The sequence below is a fragment of the Thermobia domestica genome, chromosome 5 (genome assembly GCF_964235325.1).
Source record: "Thermobia domestica chromosome 5, izTheDome1.hap1.1, whole genome shotgun sequence".
NCBI classification, from domain to species: domain Eukaryota; kingdom Metazoa; phylum Arthropoda; class Insecta; order Zygentoma; family Lepismatidae; genus Thermobia; species Thermobia domestica.
Window position 1 is genome coordinate 312,293,197 of NC_137458.1, and position 23,020 is coordinate 312,316,216.

The 23,020-nt window shown below is 35.9% G+C and overlaps 1 long non-coding RNA gene across 1 annotated transcript; it reads right to left on the bottom strand.

The window, feature by feature from the left end:
• Window positions 1-16,058: 16,058 nt before the first annotated feature.
• Window positions 16,059-22,440, bottom strand: LOC145684963 (uncharacterized). Its single transcript, XR_014131438.1, has 2 exons — window positions 22,115-22,440; window positions 16,059-16,565 (listed from the first exon to the last, which is right to left on the bottom strand). It is a non-coding gene; the product is annotated as an uncharacterized LOC145684963 (long non-coding RNA).
• Window positions 22,441-23,020: the final 580 nt, after the last annotated feature.

Genomic DNA, 23,020 nt, shown 5'->3' on the forward strand with positions numbered 1-23,020 from the left:
CATTGTATTATCTATCAAATAATCTGTTTTTCTCACATCGAGAAGAACTTTCAAGTATTGAAATACATTGAAAGAGTGAAATCTTGCTAATGGCAAATTCTAACGTCGCGTTAAATATATCACGTCATAAGTTCGGAACTATAAGAGATACAACGTTGAAACTTATACAGCTATTAACACCATATTTGGTGCCAATGTTGGTAAAGTTTGCATTCAAAAAAACTTTTTGAATTTTAAAATAAAAAAATAAAATGTAAGAGAAAGTGCGTATACTATTGCAATGCAATATCTAAAAAGTTGACTAGTGAGAAACTTTTTTATTTTTCAGGTTAGATGGGGGTGCAAAGCGAGAAAAATATTGAGAAAGGATTGAAGTTATTTTTAAAACAAATTGCAGGTCGATATCTTTCTTTATTTAGGTTTTATGACTTTTAGTGTTAAGAGTCAACTTTCCAAAGCGCGCGCATCTGACCAGAATAAAGGCAGTGACAAATCTTGCCAATGCTATTTTCCTTATAATGTTTGTTTTAAAGTTACTAATGTAGAGAATTGTGCTATACCGATCAGTATTTACTGTTGATGCTATGCGAGCACGAATCTACTGCTTAACGGAAGCATATTCGCAAAATCGAATCCTGGACCTCACCTACGATAAACATTGCGTCAACTCCACTCAATCTTACGTTCCACTACTTACTTCGCTTGTTTTCCTTGAGTTGCACGCACGCAAGCACGTACACACACACATACACACACACACACACACACACACACACACACACATATATATATATATATATATATATATATATATATATATATATATATATATATATATATATATATATATATATATATATATTAATAATAAATCTCCTCATTCCTGGTGATAAAAAGCTATTAGTTTTGTAATTGATTCATTATGGTTCGCTGTTTCAGATGCTGACAATTTTGACAATAAAAGTTGGTTTCGTTTGCAATTCCACTTCTCTTATTTACTTTGAATACACAGATGAAAATGACAAAAGCGTTCATAACAAATAACTTTATGAGCTCAGAAAGCAGAATGAAAGGCCTCTTTTTTCTTTCCCCCCTCCCCCCCATGCTTCTTTAGGAAGCAGGGTTTGATAATTCTGTTTGGTTTTGTTTCCTCGTCCAATGATTTGTATCTTGTTGGCTGTCACTATACGTGATTTAAAGTCACAACTTGCGCGTTTGTTTAGAACGGATATAATGGGGTTTATTTTCATTCTTCTTCTGTTTCCAGACTGATATTGTGTGTCTGAGGTGTCAGAAGTGAGTATAGAAACTAGGAGGTTCAGTTCCTATTCACCATTGCATATGTCATCATCATCATCATCATATTTAGACCACTTGCTGCAACTCAGAAGCTTCCATGATCCACGGTCTTCGGTTAACTTCGTCTTCACGCATGATTTTTCTATTTTGATATCGTCCAGTAATTGTAGTCTCTTTTCGTCCCCTCCCTCTTTTTCCTGCCACCATACCCTCTAACACGTCCTTCATGATACAGTCTTAAACATCGGAAGTGGGGAGAAACCGCCTTCACAATATACTTTATTATGTAACTTGTTTGACAAACGGAAGTGGATTAGCGGATATTTTGCGTACACAGACGAATGAGCGTTCTCGTACATCACATTTTCTCGTCACTTATCACTATCACCCTACTCGTTTTCACTCTTATCCAACTTCAGTAGCAGTATCTTACCCATTGCTAATCCTTAGTTTTCCGCACAATCGGTGCAGGAAATTTCTGTTTAGAGTTGTTCAGCCTGCCATTTATTTCAATCATATGTTTTCTATTCGTTTCATATGTTCTCTCGATTTCGTATTGCTTCCATCAAAATTTTATTGCAACAATTTATAAACCATCATTTAAAAAAAAAAACTTCTAACACACAATTGTTAGACTGTTATTTCGTACCCTCCAAATCGCCGTTCTAAATGAATTTGCGCGATTGGAATGACAAAAGAGTTGAAAATATATGAATTTAAGAAGGATTTATTTACACTCATCACTCTTTTTTTCTTGTTCTTTCTTCGAAAGAAAACATACGGCGGAAGAAATGTGGCAACAGCGCGCTCCATTTACTCTGTACTGCAATCTAAGAGTGGGACGCTCTATACCAGGTATATTTATAGTGCCCAATCGAGGTAAAAGCACCTCAGCTGGGAAGAGAATAAACATCAACATTGCTCAGTGTAATGTAATGTAATCTTTGTTGTGATATCCGTGGCGGTATAGAACCGTTTGCATTACATTTTCTTATATTTCTTGGATGATTTTTTTTTTCATTCAAGTCTCAATTTCATTCAAAGACTTTATTAAATAACATTCTTGTTGATGGTTGTTCTTTTTCCAGGTGTTATCACATCGATTGGACACTGCCCTGTAGGCATATGTAACATTATTTTTTTTATATGACAGCTCACATTGAAGCTTCAGGCACTCTCAAATGCATGCCTTACCAACGGGGAGAGAGGTTCGTGAACCCAACCCTATTTGTAGGGTTCTGAAAGGTAAACCAATAGCCACTGAGAAAGAAATGCAATTGAAGTCTGTTCTTAACATTCCTTCTGACAATGCTGAATTTATTTGTTCGGGCAGGAAAGCAATTGGTTGTGGGTTCCACGAACACCTTCTTGGTACCGTAAGGGTTAATATCCACCTTACTAAATTAAGATATACTAAACTGTTTGCAGTTTACGTTTGTGATTGCATCCATACGGTTCACAAATGGTGACAAAAAAAAAAAAAAACCAATGATTTACTTAAATGAGAACTAGTAGTTGTATTACACATGAACCAGTGTTGGGTAAGTTACTTGTAAAAATGTAACGCGTTATAACTTTACTTTCTCTTAAAATGTAACGCGTTAGTAGCGCGTTACTTGCCCCAAAAAGGTAACTGTTACTTTTAGGTCCGAAACTTTAAAAATGTGAAAAAAATTATGACTTCAATTTTCCGTACTACTATTACTACTACTACTACTACTACTATTATTATTATTATTATTATTATTATTATTATTATTATTATTATTATTATTATTATTATTATTATTATTATTATTGCACGTTCTGAATCGCTTTATATAAATGCAAGGACAAATTCTTACTTTATATTTGAACATTTTCATATAATGTAACATTGATAAAAAGCCATACTGCGTTACTCGTAGGGATGGACGCGAGGGAGTTCGAGCGAGTTTTCTTTGAAACTCGTTTCGACTAGAAATAGACATCTTTGAGCTCAACCCGAAAACTTGACTCGAAAAATTTCCTCCAGCTCGACTCGAATTGGGGCCGAGTTTCGAGTCGAATCGAGCCAAATCCGGTGTGTAGTTTCGAGTACATTCTTCAATATATTACATATATTACGTATACACTACTACTACTACAACTTTTTTTTTTATTATTATTATTATTAATTATAACAACACTGTATATAAAATGAAAGATAGGCGATTTGTATTTGAATACTAAACAACTAGTTGATTGCCAACCTCGGTAGTCGTGAATTCTAGGAGTCAAGGACATTGTTCACGAGCTTCTGAATTTGGGTTGAGGGTCTACGTTGAATATTCGAGCTCGAGCCAAACGCTGTTAAAAGTTATAGGGCACTGGCCAAATATTTTCAAAACTGCTCGGCCTGGGTTTAGAATTGTCAACGACTCGAGCAGTTCGGTTCACAGCTCATTCACTATCAACCCGAACCGAGAAGTGAGCCGAGCCAACAGCTCACTCAACCGACTCGGCTAGAGCCCTCGGCTCAGTTGAGCCGAACCGAGCAGATGGCTCATCCCTACCAAGCCAGCTTGAGCCGATGGTTCACCCCAAGTGAGCCGGCTCGAGCCATCTTCTCCGTTGAGCCGATCCTAACTGAACTTGTTATAAAACATCGCTTGTGGTCTCGCTATCGAGACGAGACGAGATGTAAGCAGTGTCCCCTCTCGTGAGCAACACTAAAAGTATTCCATATTACTGTTTAGCTTACATTTCTCATGGATTTCGTTTTCCAGTGTAATCAGGCCACGATTTCAAGACAAGTTAAAACGAAGTGCCATTTATCAAACTCGACTGGACTCGAAACTCGACGCGAAAATCTGAATCGGCTCGGAACTCAACTCGAGAATGTTACCTTTCACTTGACTCGAAACTCAACTTGAATTCGAGTCGAGTCGAGTTTTACCTTGACTCGTGCTCATTCCTATGCGTTAGAAAAAATGGTTGCTTATTATTATTCTGCTAAACCTATTATATAATAATAACAATGTTTTTATGTAAAATTAAAAATACCTAATATAGAGAAACATTACACTACAACTAATGAAATGAGAACACATGAACTGGGAGTGAATCAAAACTTGCCAGTAACTCTAAAATCAATACATGCTTTTTAAAGCTAGTTTCAAACTCTATAATCAACGGGACTCTAGGATAAGCAAACTGATCTGAAAGTTCTCCAATATTACATACCATCAGCAAACTATTTTCTAGTAATAAAGTAGGCCTGCTCATCAGAACACAGTTTATTCATATTAACCCCTTACTGTAAATCGTTAATTATGGCACCCTAGTTCTTGATAAATATTTTCCGCCGAGGCACTTCAGACACTTTACTTTTAAATTCTGTCCACCATCATCCTCATCTCTAAAGAAAAATGTATTCTTTCAAATGTTCGAACGGTAAAATATTTTCGTTCTCCATCTTTATAAAAACAACACCAATCAAAGTAAAATAGACTACCGGTATCATCGCACTGCTAGTTCACTCACTGAATGTATTGATATGGAGCTGTCAAAATCTATGACAAAATCTTCCAGGTGTTTGCAATCAGTACACGTGATTTCCCTAAGGTTGTCCTCATCTCCAAAAAACAGCAAGTAGCACTACGAACCTATCTGTTTCTCTGTGTGTCTGTGACTGTCGGTCACTGACATGGTCGATTATTTCATTCTGAAAAATTCACTTACAGGAAAGAAATATTTGTTTCCGAAAAAAATATACATATATTGTAGTTACTCATCCGAAATGTAACGCGAAAAAGGTAACGCAAACTAGGTACGTTACTTAAAATTTGTAACGCGTTACCGTTACAGTTACTTTGGAAAAAATGTAACGTGTTACTAGGAAACGTTACTTGCGTTACGTTACTTCCCAAGACTGACATGAACCCAGCGATAGAGATGCAGGGCTTTCTTTTGACACTGAAACATCAGGAATGTTTATTTCTAATAATTCAGCTGTTTCTTTCGCAGATAATGTACTTGCAACGGTATTCGAAAAAAATACTTCAAGGCGTTTCACATGAGCTGGGCACTTAACACTTTTTCAAATAATTTGTTATTTTATTGACATTCGCATGTTTATATTCTTTATTACAGACCTTGCAAACACCACCTTTATTTTTGGCTCTAAAGAATGCCATGCATGACCCATCCTCCCCATGTTACATTTCTAGTCTTTCAAAACACTGTTGAAATAACAGTGAAAGAATATAGTTTAGACAGAAACGGATGCAATCCCATCTTGCAGAACAGTTAGAGCACCGCACAAGACTAGTATTGAAGGCAGAGACCAACTGCAACGATTATCTTTTCTTTTTGATATTCAAACCAATGCTGTGATGTTGCCAGGTCTTGTACTTCTGCAACAGAACAAAGTACTGCAAAAATCTCTATAAAACTAAGGGATGTTATGCATTTTGGTGTAAAATATCCGTAGTGTAATACTTGTAACAATTTCAGTAATTAATAAAATACAGAAAAGTCACCGTATGGTTAATTATTCTTAAAATTTCATAATAATTGAATTTTAGTAAAATACCAATTTTTTGGGTAGGTAAATACAAAAAGGATAAATACCAATTTTTTAATTTACCTACCCACTGGGTATTTACCCGACCCACATCTCTATGTCTGTGTGTCTGTTATTCATGATTTTTTAAATTTTGATCCCTCCATTCGATAGATCATCAAAAACTATCTGAGAAAGTGTTGGAATTTTTCCCGTCACTCTTACCTTTCCTGAGATATCGGCCAAAAAATGGCTGATTTCCGAAGAGGGAACCATAATTTATAGAGAGATGATATTGGCGTTGATCAATACCTAAGAGGATGCTGAATATTTTAGTGCCAAATAGTAACCGGTGGCCACTGGTTTGACCACTTAATATTGGTACCAAAATGTTGACCATCCTCTTAGGTATAGATAAACACCAATATGATCTCTCTATGACTTACTGTTTCCGAAATATAACTCCTTAAATCTCCCAAAATCGGAATTACTTTTTGGTCAATATCTCGGAAACGGTAAGTCACAGAGAGATTATATTGGTGTTTATCTATACCTAAGAGGATGGTCAACATTTTGGTAGCAAATAGTAGCCGGTGGCCACTGTTACCCAGATATTGGCCAAAAAAGTTTGAATTTCGGGAGATTTAATGAGCCTTATCTCGGGAACCGTAAGTCATAGAGACGATACTTTGCTAATTTTTGCGAGAAACAACAGGGTGCGGATAGAAAGCTTTACTTTTACATGTAGGAACAATGACAGTTATCCTTCCCGCTCCATTTCTCCATTCTTTTTAAGTTCATTCAGGCAATGCTCTTGGAGCATTCTCAACTGAAGGGTAAGGAGAAAAAAGAAGGAATGTCACAAAACTGTATTTTCGAGAAAATGGCGTTTTTATATTGAAAACCGCGTAAAAAAGAATAGAGTTATTCAAATCTTTTGCCCTTTTTTTACATGGATATTTTTACATATACGCATGCAGACTTATACAGTCAAATTGTACCAAGAGTCACCAACAGATAGGGCAAAGAACCCGATAAAGCACACACATGGACATTCCTTGTTTTTTCCCCTTACCCTTCAACTGGTTTTCTACTGTATAGGAGCAGTGTCTTTTCTTGTGTTCTTTCGTCTTTCAAAAATTTTCGTGAAGTGGTTGAGATGACAAGAATAGCGAGTTGTTTGTACCATCTAATTTATGTAATTTCTTTTCATTGTCCTTGTTACAAATCTTGCTTGAATCAGGGAAGGAAGAGTCATGAATCTGTTGTTAATCAGTTCGCTTTTACATTTTAGTGTGACATTTTCCACGTTATGTATCAATGTTAAGCACTAGTATGGATAAAACAGGATTCAGTTGTGCGAAAATAAAAGTATACAGCCTAATTAGTACGAGAAACTGAAAGAAAATTAAAAATGATCAACTCTTTTTAAAATGACCACAATCATATCGTCGTACTGTTAACAAATAAATAAGTTTATGGTAACAGTAAACAGTTCTAGTAACCTAAAGATTGTAAAGCGCTCTGAGGTTAAAATTTACACAATAAAAGCTTCATTTAAAAATTTAATTTGATCTATAGAATACATAATAAATTGGAAGCTAAGGTATGCAACAGACCCTTAAACTACAAAAAACAAAGATGCACCTAAAATATGAATCTTACATTGAATTACTGTAAAACTATAATATATTCACTTCGAAGTTCGAAACAAGGAAGGGAATGTTATGATCTTGCATTCTTATACACATTAACACTTTTAGAAACATAGACTTCTCTGAAATATTGTAGCCTTTTATATTCAAGCTCTATCAAATGCAAAACAATACCACCTTTTACAATAAAAAAATTGAGAATGACTACATTTTACAAGTCTCCAAATACGTTGTATCGTATTCATGTATCCAACACTAAGGTAGTTTGAATGTACATTACCCTGTCTGTTTCAGTTATGCTGTTAGTGTAGTTAGGGGTTTAAAATTTAGGATATTTTGATACTGTAATCTCCTTAGTTTGCAACACTCACACATACATCTAGCATTGAAAGTTTTCTTTCATTATATAGATTTGAAATACGTAATAATCTGACGTAGTGTCATTTTAAGAAATATAACTTTGTTTTGGGTTGGCAACACTCTTCATCTGGTGGTACTATGACATGTCATAGTATTTCCCCTATTAGTATATGATGCGTACAAAATTTCAGCTTTTTTATCTATTGGTTTAAAAGTTTCATGTTTGTCTGAAGTTAAAAAAAACACCCTATATATTGTATAAACACCACTGTGATTGCTATGATGTTACATGATAAATAAATGAATACCGAGTTCTTTAAATATTTCTAAAATTACTCCCCCAAAAATCAGAACACATATTTATCTCCAAAGGTAATGTGGACATGCAAGAATATTTTGATTACTGTTCCTATTAATTCGAACTTTCCAGATCTTCTATGCAAGAAATAACCTGTACTATCCATTACATGATGGCTTAATGATGTAGGCTGATTTTTCTAATCCTTTGAAAGTGATCTGTCAATTTGATGAGTTCTGCACTAAACACTATCCCTGCTATAAACAAGCCACAAGGAAGCAACAGAAATGGTCCCTCCAAATGATCAAGAGATAGCGATATAGGGTCATTGTCACTTTCTGCATCATCTATAGCGTCTCCTTCGATATTTGCACGATGAAGAATATCTTTATACCAGAAATCAATAATACCAGATTCTGATAACGCCAGAATAACTTTATCCATGCTGGGTTTCAACGCTGAATTTACTCTGACAGTAATTCCTATTGGGTTTGTAACGAAGCATTCATCAATAACAGCTATGGTGGGTCTCTTGTATTGATCCAGGAACTTTGTTTGGACTAAGTACTCCAGATATCTGCGTTTATCGTGGTAGATTAACTTCCCTTTCGCCACGCCTACTTCAATGGCTTCTCTAGGAAGAACTATGGCCCTATCTTGTGGTATGCTAGTAAATGAATTTCTAATGCTCTCTACTTGTCCAACTTTAAGATTAGTTTTAAGTAGATCATCAAAGGTATTTATAGGACTACCTACTGGAGGAAAATACAGTAGAGTGTGAAGTTTGGTTGAGTAGAAAGTAGTTATTAGGATACTCTCGATCCACCACGCAGCAACCATAATTCTTCTGCGAGTTTCTTCTGGTAAATGTGGCAGTGACACTTGAGAACATATACTTATGACATAACAGTAATAATCTAGCAAAGATGGGCGTCTCTTTACTGTAGAAGGTGGTAGTAACGTTAGTGCAGCAATGTGTATTAAATACTCAAGTAAAGTTCCAAGTATGATAATGCCTAACAAGTATATCCACACTTCTAAAGTGAATGGATAGGTGATGATCATCCAGTATGGAAGGAGCTTTGGCTTAGCAACGATTGCAGACATACAATCGAAGTAATATGGAACAAGGAATTCCCAAGGTTTTTGTCTATGGCTTAAGAACAACACACCACCTAGAGCTAGGTCTGCATTATCCAGAAGGACTTCTCTCTTCATTCCCGTCCAGCTGTCATTAGGTAGCATACTTCCCCATCGAGCTCGCTCCTGCGTTGGAGTAAGTGATACAGTGAAATTAAGGACTCTTATGAGTTCCCTGAGGATACGTATGTCTAGTCCATCTGCAGTATCCACTGAAGGGATTTCTTTGTATATTAAATAAGGAGGGTAATGAAAAGTGGTAGCACGTAAGGGATATCCACCTAATGTTGTGCATCTGATTGGGAAAAGCTCCTCGTTTTGAACAAAGTATGAATAATTCCACTTATCAAGTACCGTCTTCGTTGAAGGTATCTGGTATGGACAAGGATAACTGACCAAATCGAACACTGAATGTTTTTCTGTGATCTCTGTCGATATGAGATAAGGAACATGAGAAACAATTCTGAATAGTTCTTCCTCTGTCCGAGTGATGCTTTCGAAAAGTATCAGCAATATCTTCTGAGAAAGCAAGGCATACTCTTTTACTTGCAAATACAATAAATAACTTTTTAGCTTTTCTTTGTCGTTGAACATCAGGATTTGACTATAACATGACTTCGGTACTGGAATACTGGCGTTACTCCTAAAACTTATTTCAACAATAATTTTCTTCATAAAGTATAGTACTACGGGATGAACAACACTTTGCATTAGCTTGGGAAATACATATTTTATCACATCTTCTTTATCAGTTACCAATGATATACAATTTTGAGTCTTAAAATATCGTGCAATTATATTAGAAATCATATTTTCAACCGAGAGATATGTTGGTGTTTCATAGTTATTCTGTGTTACGAGCACCGGAGCTTCTGTTGGATTGAAGAAAATTGAGATAAACAATATAATATTCCATCGTATCATCATTTCGTGCCTGAAGAAACAAGAAAAAGAGCAACTAATTACTTAAATATATTCATAAGTTATATAAAATATGTATACATTACAACCATAATATATATGTATTATAAGGACAATGGTCCGGTACATAAGATACTATTTTTATTGATAGACAGACCTGTACATTTACGGTGTCAAATGTTATTGTGAACATGCTTGTACATTTAGAATTTTAAGATATAATAAGTGTGGACGCCACCAATGATAAATGTGTTTTGTACATTTATATTGTTAAAATGAAATATAAGTATGAAAAGCCATCTTACAAGGATATGTTTTTGGAATTACGGCATTTATTCCGAAGTTGGGCGTCCGCTTTCTCCACGTTTTTTCGCCGTTATCTCCTTTGCACACTTTCTGCAATTTGTTATTAGGTTCATTTATGCGTGCTCTTCACAAACTTTTAAAACATTTTGCCCGTTATCAACGTATTGCTTCACAAATGTTAAAACTGTTAGTTCATTGCCCTTGTACATTCGCCATGTTAATAACATAAATGCTTGTTTCTTTCCCACAATGCAACTGTTCGGTTACCTTGCGCAAAGTAGTTCTCTCCGTTCGCCGTATAGTCCCAGGTTTATAACCGCTTATATATAAAACATAAACAGATTTTTCGAGACTCTTATATATTATCAAGCACACAAACGATCAAATTATCCATATCTTTCCTGTAAATTTTAAAAATTTTGCTGGAAAGGGACGCCCAACTTTGGAACCTAACCCGGAATTACAGTTAATAGATGATAACTACTAAATAAATTCAGTGCTTTAACAGAATAAAGAAATAATTTAATTTTTTGGACTAATTATCGTAGAAAGGACATTTATTCCGAAGTTAGTCGTCCGGAAATTTAAAAATTATCAATTTTTGGACCACTTTAAAAGGATATAATAGATTAGGATTGAGTAGAGTAGAGTAAGGTAGGGAAAAGTAGGGTAGGGTAGGGTAGGGTTAGCTTAGGGTTAGAGAAGTTGGGACCCATTTTGTTAAAATTAATAGAGTGTAATTTCTCGTCTCTGCGTAAGGATATCAACTGGAGGGTTTCTGTACACTTGTAGCCATATTCAGAATACTAAAGCTCGTTATTTTCCCATAGTCGAATCATGCGGTAAACTTGAGCGAAGTAATTCCCTCCGCTTGCCAAATAGTTCCATCTTTATAAACACTTATAAAGAAAAATAAACACAGCTTCCGCTCTCGTTACATATTATCAAGCACACAAACGATAAAATTATCCATTTCTTTCCGGTAATTTTCAAACTTTAGCTAGAAACGGATGACCAACTTTGGAACTTAACCCGTAGAGAGTTTTGGTGTTAAATAAAGTAAGTTTAATCGAACTGGGGCAGCATAAAAATATTATAATGTTTGTTGTAACATATGCATCCTTACCTATAAAAGATAAACCGTTTTGCATAAAGAGAGAGAAAGAGGTTGTATGAACACATAACGTTTCTATTTTCTTTTTGTCTTCCTAGACTAAAGTTAAATATATGTATAATTTCAAGTAACTTCTCAATTCGATCATGATGTTAGTCAGGGGTAAAAGTGAGGGGAAATGCGGAGGGACACAGTTCTCCTACCTCCAAAACATATGTACGTCGTTCCCCTAGTTCCTAAATGGGCAAAGATAGGCAGGGGGACGGCGTGACGTCATGCAGCTACCTACTGTCCCCCTACCTTTTCAGGCCCACTTTTACCCCTGATGTTAGTTCAATTCTGGAAAAGATTTACCATACCAAGAATCGAACCCAGAATCCCACACAAAAAGATATGAAAGCTAATTAATAGTTATGGATAGTATTTTTCTTTTTTTACATTTTCTGACTCTACCTGCGGGAGCTCATATGGTTCGGATTCCACGTTAATCAATAGGTCCCGTCTGATATAGCCTCGCTGCTGAAAGGCACGTTAAACTCTAAACCAACTCAACTCTATCCGTAGTAATGATTGGAAATCTAACTTAGAAACTTATACGAAAGATAATACTATGAACGCAGTCTTTTTATTATTATTACTATTTTAATATTGGTAATTGTGGCCATTTCTCAACTTTTTTTTTTCCTTTGGGGCACACCAAAGTACGTTTCAAACTTTCGCGACAACCCTGCGTGTGATTGTTTTTTCTAGATGCAAAAAAAAAAAAAAAAAAAAACATAAAAGTACATACAGTACATTTTCAAAATTATGGAACGACCAGTGGCGTAAAGAAGGGGGGACCCAGAGGGGCCGGCCCCCCAAAGAGGTCCGGCAATGTACTTTGGTACTTTGATGTTTGTAATTTTTTATATATTTTTATTTTTATATATTTTTATGTGTAATTTTTCTATATGTGCTTATAACAGCACTTGCCCCCCCACCAAACACACATCCTGGCTACGCTACTGGGAACGACTACGAGATACAAATCTCACAAGCAAATTACATAAGACTCTTTGAATAGAAACATATTAACATAAAACAAACTTATGACTCTTGAGCAGAAATATGAGAAAGAAATATTACCATCAGACATCAAACTGAAGAAAACATTAAACTTAAAACTAGTGAAATATTTGTTCGTGGCGATTTTTGCGAAGTATATTTATGCGTGGACGAACTATTAACAGACACATCCTCATCGCGACGTCCATATGAAGAAGGCGAGACCTATAGTCACATTTTATGTTCTTTAATTTTTATTTTCTTCTAAAGATAATTTCTTTGCGAAAGATCTTAGAAGACTAAAAATATCGCGACAAACCTGATATATATTCACGACACACCAATGTGTCGCAACATAGCTGTTGAGAAACGCAGCACTATAGATCAGCCAGATGTGATCAGCTTGTGAAAGACAAAGTTGAATTTAATATGGATTTAATGCGAATTAAACGTTAGATTGTGTATGTGTACGTGAGTTATCACACTGAGAAAAACGATTGTAGATGGCGTATTTAAAAAGGTAGGTTCCATGCGTAATTCCTGTAGCTTTTGGACTTAACGTACAGCAGACGTATAACTGAAAACGCATGTTTTATAATACTTTCTGTATAAGTGTTCCATCTATACCTACTTTCCGTATGAAACAATATAGACGGTCAGGATCTCTCATATAAATGGACGTATGTAACATATAGCTGACGAAGGTAACATATACATATGTATGCAATATAAGGAAGACTATTAGATATCAGACATCACGCAACAGCATGATGTAACATGTAAGGGCACTGTATGTAGCATATGGATAACGTGTGCTCCATACTGATTTCTATATTAAGCAAGAGTATTCCGTATATTTGTACAATATACCGCTGTCCGGAGAACGGATTTGTCTCATGATGGACTATGCATGTTTCCAGGTAGGATAATACAAACGTGTCAATCATTTTACTTAAAGTAGGTTCGACAGTTTTTTCCTACTCTATGGTTGAATGTTCATACTGAAACTATTGGGTTAGATGGATTCCACATTTATAAACTTAGCTACTGGCTTTTGGTTTCGAAGTAACAACCTAAAATGTTTTGCAGATTTATTTGAAAGTTTTAGAATTAGACTTTAGTCATTCTTGACTGAAAGAAACTACAGATGTCAACTTGAATCAGACGTAAGTCTAGAGTGAACCGACATATTGAAACTTCCTATGTTTCCTAACGTTGTAATTCTAAACTTACGACCAGTGGCGTATTTACGATTTTGTTTCGGGGGGGGGGGCTTTGCTAACTTTCGGGGTGACTTTGCCAGAAATTTTAAAAAATTCTGCAAGATATTTCATATACTTTACTATAGTAAGTAAGATTTCGGGGGAGGTTTAAGCCCGGAAGCCTCCCCCCTAAATATGCCACTGCTTCCCACACAGCAATGAAATATTTCCAAAACGTTTCTAAAACGTGCCATCATTTTCCTTCAGAAAATGTATCCTACTTCCCTTAAGGAAATATATTCCATATGTTGTTGAAAACATTTTCCACATAATACTGAAAATATTCTCTGAATACACTCAAAAACGTTGTAGAAATATTTTATACGCCGTTAGAAAAGTTTTCCTAAAAATGTTTCCTGTATGATTTCCAAACATTACTGAAAAAGTATTTGAAACGTTTTATACAATGTTAACGGAATGGTTTTTAAAATGTTTCTCATGGAATATTTTAAAATCATTTACCAATAACGCAGACAATATTTTCCTGCATATGCCAAAATATTTTCTTTACATGACAAAATATATTTAGTGAATATTTTTTGTACATCACAGAAAATATTTAAAGAATAGTTTCTGTGCATGACAAAATATTTAGGGAATATTTTCTGTACATGATAGAACCCAAAGCCCATAGACCAACTCGGTTACTACTACAGATACGAAAACAAGGTAAGATACAGAAGGAAATTTTTAAAATGCAGCAAGTTTTGTTTTTATATTAGTATACCGCCCAATAGTAACGAAAAGTACAACGCTGCCACTGTTGAACAACACCGAATGAAAGAAAGTGTGGTTTGAAATTATTTGGACCAAAGGGAACGGAAAGACACAATGAAAAATATCTGCTCCCCCCCCCCCCCAACACCGTGGTTGCTACGCCTCTGGCGTGGATGTTGCATTTGCATGTTTATCCTTCACTGTGTCTCCTTTCAATTCTTCTCGGTGTAGCTAATTGCAAACCACACATTCTTTCATTCGTGTAGCCCGACATGATGTATGGTAACGCATTTTCTTTATTGAGCAGTACACTAGTACAAAAACAAAAGTGTTGCAGGAATTTAAAAGAGTCCTTACATATCTTACCGTGTTTCCATACCTGCAATAGTAACCGAGTTGGCCTATGGGCTCCGGACTTTTGCGTCACTCTGCATATACGGTATAACGGCTTCTTGCTGGGAACAAATAGTGGGTTGAAAACAAGGCGGCCAGGCTGTGACATAGCAGCTGGAAGAAAACATAAGATTCCTCTGTACAATTTTACCTGCTTAGACGTCTTTGCCTCACTCTGTCTTCATGACGAGGAACCATTGCGGCCCACAGACTCAGACCCCCCCCCAAAAAAAAAAAATAAAATAAAATAAAAAAAATAAAAACAAAATAAAAATAAAATACTACTACTACTACTACTACTACTAATAATAATAATAATAATAATAAATAATAATACACAGTGTAAATTATAACTACATAATGTTAACTTGCTCTCATAATTTTAAGCATTTTTTTTAACTCAAAATCTTATTTACACACAAAATGTTTCTGGGTGTTTCACTGGTACTACTGGTATGTGGACACGCCGTGCATATATGTTGGGGTATCTTATGTGACTTACGACATTCAAACTGCACATCAGTGTGTTCACAATCGTCGCCTGCCAGTTTTGAAAGCGGCTGTATTGGATTTTTTTTTTTTTTTTTTTAATACGAAAAGGATTGAAGTTTAGACATCCATTTCAAGAAACAATTGTTGGCAATCCTTTTCCTATCTTAAAAATAATAAATCCAATATAGCCGCTTTGTAAACTGGCACGCGATGATTGTGAAGGCTCTAATTTGCAGTCTCAACCTCGCAACATCACATAAGACACCCCAACATACATAGACGGCGTGGCCACATACCAGTAGTAGCAGTGGAACACCCAGAAGGATTCTGTGTGTAAATAAGATTTTGAGTTAATAATAATAATAATAATAATAATAATAATAATAATAATAATAATAATAATAATAATAAAAGCAGCTTAAAATTATGAGAGCAAGCTAACATTATGTAGTTATAACTTACACTGTACACTATAATAAATATACATCTATATAAGTTTATATCGGTTAGTAGTTAAATAAAAATATAAATGTACACTTTTCTGGCATTATTTATTTAAATACTCTTCAGCAGCATCTTCATGCTGCTCGTATTATTTGTTTCTATACATTAAGAACAATCTTCTCAAATATCAGAAATTCACATTTTAACTTGTAAACACTTGTTCTAGAAAATTGTCACTGACACTAATTAAAAAAAAAATCAACAACAATATTTACGTATAATGCTGAAAATATGTTCTACAAATCTACGGCGCATGGGGAATAGATCTTTTCACGAAATGTCACTTGTTTCCTACTTTCAAGAAATACCACATTGCTGAATAACCAGAAATTAGTATTTGCTTCTTTATAATGTCACTTTTGATTACCACAACTAACTATAATTTCGACGCTGCGAATTGTTAGTTAAAGTTCTGTGGAACTGCAGCTGAATTCTTAACTGATTTTCTTGTTCGTCTCTGTATGGCATGTTGAAGCCAAATCCCAATAATCTACGCGATCTCATCGTTAGTTGCGTTTCTCTTGTGTTACAGTTACTGAAAATAAAAATAATAGGCAGCGTTTAATAACATAATAACAGCAGGGAATGATTAAAGATCAATTATTACATCTTAAACTTACAAAAATATTTAAAATGTTTGTGTAGGACCTACAGCAGCTTGTGAAGACAATATTGTGTTACAAAAGTAACATCCTGAAGAAAATGTAAATGGCAAGGAAGACAACAGCTACAGCTGAAAGTGACATACCTTAGACTATAGCTTAATTACGGACGTTGTAACATGTTGAAGCGGTCACACATTTATTTTTAAAAAGTATAGCATCTTATAAATATTAAACCTAATATTAAAAAAAAATTGAAAACATGTGGCAGCATTTGAGTTGATGAAGAACTAGCGTCTCATTCCGAATGCTCTGATCTCAAATCTGGGCCCGATCATCCTTTTTCCCTCAGTCGTACCAGGTGAATGCCGAGGTGGTTACTAAGGCCTTGATGACCACTACCTTGCTTGATTTCTTTCCCCACGGAGCAGGCCATACATATTACTTTGCCTTATACAAATGAATAATTTTGATAACGTTGCATTGCAAAGAATACAAAAAATCGCGAATATAGGAATGAATCATGAAATGCTCAAGAAAACTACCAACATGACAGAACAATTCAGTAAAAGGATGAAATGAAAGGTAAGGGGAAAAGACAAGGAATGTCCATGTGTGTGCTTTATTGGGTACTTTGTCCTATGTGATGGTGACTTTTGGTACTATTTGCCTGTATATATATGCATCCGTAGATGTAAAAATATCTATGTAAGAACAGGCAAAAGATTTGATTAAGCCTATGCCTTTTTACGAGGTTTTCGATATTAAAACACCTTTTCTCAAAAATACAATTTTGTGACATTCCTTCTATTTTCCCCTTACCCTTCAAATATACTCTATACATGTTCAACTCTCTCTTCCACGGACACTTAAATGGAACATGTCACTTGAAGATGGGAAAATTGCGCATTTTGCTAAAATAAGGATTTTCAAAGTGATTTAAATGTTATAACAGCGCTTGTAGTACATGCTTTTGGAAAATAAAATTTACAGGAAGATGATTCTGAGAAGTATTCATGGCACAATAGTATGTATTTAAAGCGAAGAAAAAATAAAAAGTGCGCCAGTTTTTTTTTTTTTTTTTTTTTTTTTTTTTTTTTTTTTTTACAAGAATTTAAACATAGTGTATCCCTCTTCAAATGATTCTTTCCACTTCTATGATTCTTTTCACTCTGAATCTAAGGTACGGCTTTTTTAATGCATTCAGTGCATCCAGAACTTTATAAAGGTCTTACGTGGAAAAAAATGGAATCTTTAAGTTTAACGTCCCACGGTTATGCGGTTAGGCTAAAGGAGATGGTGATAATGAGAAATGAGTGAAATGGTGGAATGAAGAAAGTGGGAGGAAACGGGAGAACCCCGAGAAAACCAACGAGCACGGTGTTTGCCACCACAAAGTCCACACGGCACGAGCTGGGATCGAACCAGGGATCCCAAGCACTGGAGGTGAACGCTCTACCACTGAGCCACCGCGCCCCCGGGTCTTACGTTGAATGTTGTATATCTTAGCGCGAAAGCAAGTGATTCGCCCAAGGAAAGTCCAAAATCTAATAAGAACCACTTCCAATCACTTGATCACCTTAATTGCACCAATAATATACCAACGAAAAGCTCAAAAACCCAGGTGGGTTTTTCCGGGCTGAGCCCAATTGGGCAAACCCTGAATACAATACAATATACACACACACACACACACACACATCGCAAAAGAATAATTATAATCTTTCGGCAAATCTAGTCTGATGGCCCCCTTTAATTTTATATATGCCAGGTGAAATATTTACATGTCGCCTGCCACAAACCATTTAAGAGACAATAAGAAATTTAGCGAAAGAATTATTATTTTTCAACAATTATTTCGAGCGGCACGCCAATAGTAAACCTGCACGCAGAAGTAGGTAATACTCAAGCAGACTCTTTTACCAAATTTTGACGCACTTCTTGCATCTTCCGGTTTCTTTTTTCAGAACATGCACTAAACGAAAAGAAATACTTAAGTTTAATATCCCACGGTTATGCCGGTTAGGCTAAAGGAGACGGTGATAATGAGAAATGAAGAAAGTGGGAGGAAACGGGAGAACCTCGAGAAAACCCACGAGTAAGTCCACACGGCGCGAGCTGGGATCGAACCAGGGACCCCAAGCACCGGACGTGAACGCTCTATCACTGAGCAACCGCGCCCCCCTATGTACTAAATGAGGAGCTCTAAAAGCAAAAGCGAAACAACTTCTGTTAGGTGACCAGTAAAAAAGCACGCATGCTATCTGAGTCAGGGGGGCCCGAGCGACAGCGTAGCGAGCAGGCACGTCAGCGAGAAGGCAGGGGGTACGCATAAACGAGGATGGCGCAAAAACATTTACAATATTTGTAAATATTCTTATCTTCAAAAACACTTAATTTCTATCCTTAAAAAGAAAATACCTTTCACAGCTAATACACGAGTGTCACACCGCTTTTCTTCTTACCATTACGATAGAAAATAGCGTATGTAGGGCTATTGCCTCTGTTCTGAATTTTTCTTCTTGAATAAATCTTTTCCACACTTTGCGCAGTTGATTTTACGCGCTTCACCATACCATGCCTCTGTAGAAACTTTATAATCCTTCTCTCTTTATTACACAATTCTTAAAAAAAAAAAAAAAAAAAGTTTACATTACGGCCATCGCAGATGTTCACAACTGACGTATGAACCGGAAATTCCCGCCGCTTACTTCTACCATATTTGCATTCAAAATCCATTTCAATAAGCTGTGCAATGACAGAAATAACTTACATTAACACTCTCATTCCTTCACGAAAAATATTTCACATCATATTTTATCTATAGATTTTGTTCTCGGCGTAAACGTCTGCTCGAGAGAACCCAAGAATTATTATAACGAAGTGGTGTATTTAAGGGGGGCTTCCGGGCTTAAGCCCCTTGAAATTGTACTTACTATATTAAAGTAAATGGATTATCTTGGAGAACGTTAGCCAAGCCCTTCTCCCCTGAAAAAAAATCGTAAATACGTCATTAAAATGGTAATATACGCGCAATTATCCCGTCACCAAAATAGAAATGTACGTGCCTACTCCCTTCAGGAGCATCTCCTCGGCCCCCCTGCCTTCACCCTCCCTGACTCGGTTAGATGGCATTCGTGCTTTTTAGTAGCCCCGTAACACAGATTGGTTTGTATTTTTTAGACTTCTTATCCACACATCAGGAATCAGTATAAATACGCAAATCGTAAAAGAATTGTAATTTTTCGGCAATTAATTCTGACGGTCCCCTTGAATTTATAAGTGAAAAATTTATACGTCGCCTGGCGAAAATCATTAAATAGACAACAAGAAGGAAAGTAGCGAAAGAATTATATTTCACTAAGTATTTCGAGCAGTGCTTCTTCCAGACTTGTCTTTGGGAGGGCAGTGGCTCCCCGGAGCAGACCAAAATAATACGTTTATAATAATAACTAGAATAGCACGAGCAATGCCCCCGGAACATTACTTTTGAAAGAAACACTGCTTTCGAGTGGCACACCAGAAGTAAAACTGCACGCAGAATTATTATAACCTGTCCTAAAAATGGTAATATACGCATCTTTTTAAACTCTTTACTTTGAGCAAGGCAGTGATATTATGTCAGTACATAGTATTGCCGAATGAGCATTAGCGAGTGAAGGCGGGTTAGAGCCCCGCAGGGCACGTTGTTTTCTCTTTCCTTCTTGGGAACTGTAACTGCAGAAACCGGTTCAGATCAATTGGTCATTGTCACTGCCTTGCCTAAAGTAAAGACTTGCCCGCATATTTTCCCTTTGGAAGCATCCCCTCGCTCCTGCTGACCTCCAACTTCGCAATGCTCTGAGACAGTATTGGTGCGGGAAGCTTCTAGAACACAGGTCCCCCATATAGGTTAATAGATGTTTCTTTTCTGTACCAAAGTAAAATATTTAATTCACTTAGTATTGCCGAGCGAGCGTTAGCAAGTGAAGGCGGGTTAGAGCCCCGCAGGGCACGTTGATTTCTGTCTTTATTACAGATAAATTGGAAGAGGAACCTGTGTTCTACAACCCTGTCTGTTGGTGCTTTTTAGTGGCCACGTAGTACAGGCTGATTTATATTTTTTGCACTGTATTTTTTACGTCATACATCCGGCAACGTATATATATACGCAAATCATAAAAGAATAACTATACTTTTTCGACAATTACTTCTGACGCTCCTTTTGAATTTTATCTATTCCATGTGACGTATTTCAAATCGCCTAGCGCAAATCATTTAGGAGACAATAAGGTTTGTGTATAGCCCGCTCCCCCCAGTTCTTTGTCACCGGAACTGGAAGAGTCAGTACTACTACTACTTATATCGAGAACAGAACCCAACCAACCCCTGCGTGGCTTCTAACCCGTTCCTACTACTATTGCTACTAACTACCACTACTACTACTACTATTGCTACTAACTACTACTACTACTGCTACTATTACTACTACCGCTACTAAAGCTACTACTACTACTTATACTAAAGCTTCCTTACCGCAAGATTTACATCTTAAATCTTTATAACATGCGATTCCGGCTCATTATGAACTAGTATGAATCGTTAGAATCACTATGATTCGTTAAAAATCACTAGGGGGAGCGGGCTATATACTCAATCCGACAATAAAAAGAAAATTATTAAAAGATTCTATTTTTCAGCAATTATTTCGACTGGTGAGCCAAAAGTAAACCTTCACGGTATTTTACGTATAGAGATGAAAAATAGAAATCTAGCATCCCATACCTTTATTAATTTGTAAACATAAATTTCTCGATAATACATAGTATACATGAGAACCTCCTGATCTGCGTTTCTTCTGTGTTCTATTACCATTTCTACATGAAATACCATAAATTTTCTACGTAGTGCAATATAAGAAGTACCCATGTGCACAAGACATGCGATATGCGTTAAATCCCCCCCTCCACACACACATAGTCATAGATAAAGTACAAGGGCACTACACATGCAGATATAAAGTACAGGTACGTTCTTTTTTTTATTTTCGTATCAGTCGATAAGTACATAAAAGTCACTTTGTTACCCCCTTTGTAAGTTCGTACATACTCAATGAATAATCCAAGGGGGGCGCGGTGGCTCAGTGGTAGAGCGTTCACCTCTGGTGCTTGGGGTCCCGGGTTCGATCCCAGCCCCCGCCAAGTGAACTTTGTGGTGGACAAACACCGTGCTCGTGGGTTTTCTCGGGGTACTCCCGTTTCCTCCCACTTTCTTCATTCCACCATTTCACTCATTTCTCATTATCACCGTCTCCTTTAGCCTAACCGGCATAACCGTGGGACGTAAAACTCAAAGATTTCATTTCATTTTCAATGAATAATCCCTAAAAGTATGAGCGTCCTGCTTATTCGGGAACTGATGCAGCTTCATGTATACTATACATACACTCAATCACTTATACAGACAATAAAACTAAATTATTTTATGTAATCGTTATACTTACCGACTTTTCTTGTCTTTCTTTCTTTTTTCTTCACTATTAACAGTGTTTAGGTGTGCCTCCTATTTCGGAAAAGTCTTCTTTTAGGCTATGTGTTGTATTTGGTAGTTAAACTCAGCTGATTATTTCCGTAATTACCATATATCTTCTTCAGTTAAAGGAATATTGCGAGCAATATACATAATCATCGTCTTAAATAATAGTCTACTTTTTCTATATAAAGATATCTTCTTGAATATACTGAGATTTATTTTATTTTATTTATTTATTTTTTAAATATTCCTTCTTGTCTTGACTTGTGAATTCAACATAGCGAGCAAGGAATGCTGGTACCTTTGATAAACAAATGACGGTTGATGTAGCGATGCTAATAAGCAATCTCACACACTGGATATCATAAATTTCAAATTTTTAACAAATATATTTCTTTGCTGCTGCTATAATTAGTATAATGATTGGTAATAATGCTACTACGATACTCTCGTGAGAGAATTTATTCAACATTCGATAAAATATTCTGGAAATAATTCTAAAATATTGCATGAAAACATTTCATTTAAGTTACAGGACAAGATAACAAACACATTTCCATACAAAATTAATAAGAGTTTTAAAAATATTTCTTATATTACGAACGAATTTATTTTTAAAATATTAGAAATATTTTAAAAATTATATTTCATATGTTTTCTTGTAACAATAGAAAAGAATGTAAATGACATGTTGGAAAACATTTTATTCTGTTTATAGACCTATTCTGTTTCCTTTATCATGTATGTAAAACATTTTTTGTGTTACTTCGAAAACATTTTCTCTCTCAACTAGGGGTAAAATTACGGGGGGACGCCGCCCCCACCTCGAGAAAATATATACGGCGTCTACCCAGTTCCTAAAAAAATTGCAATGGGC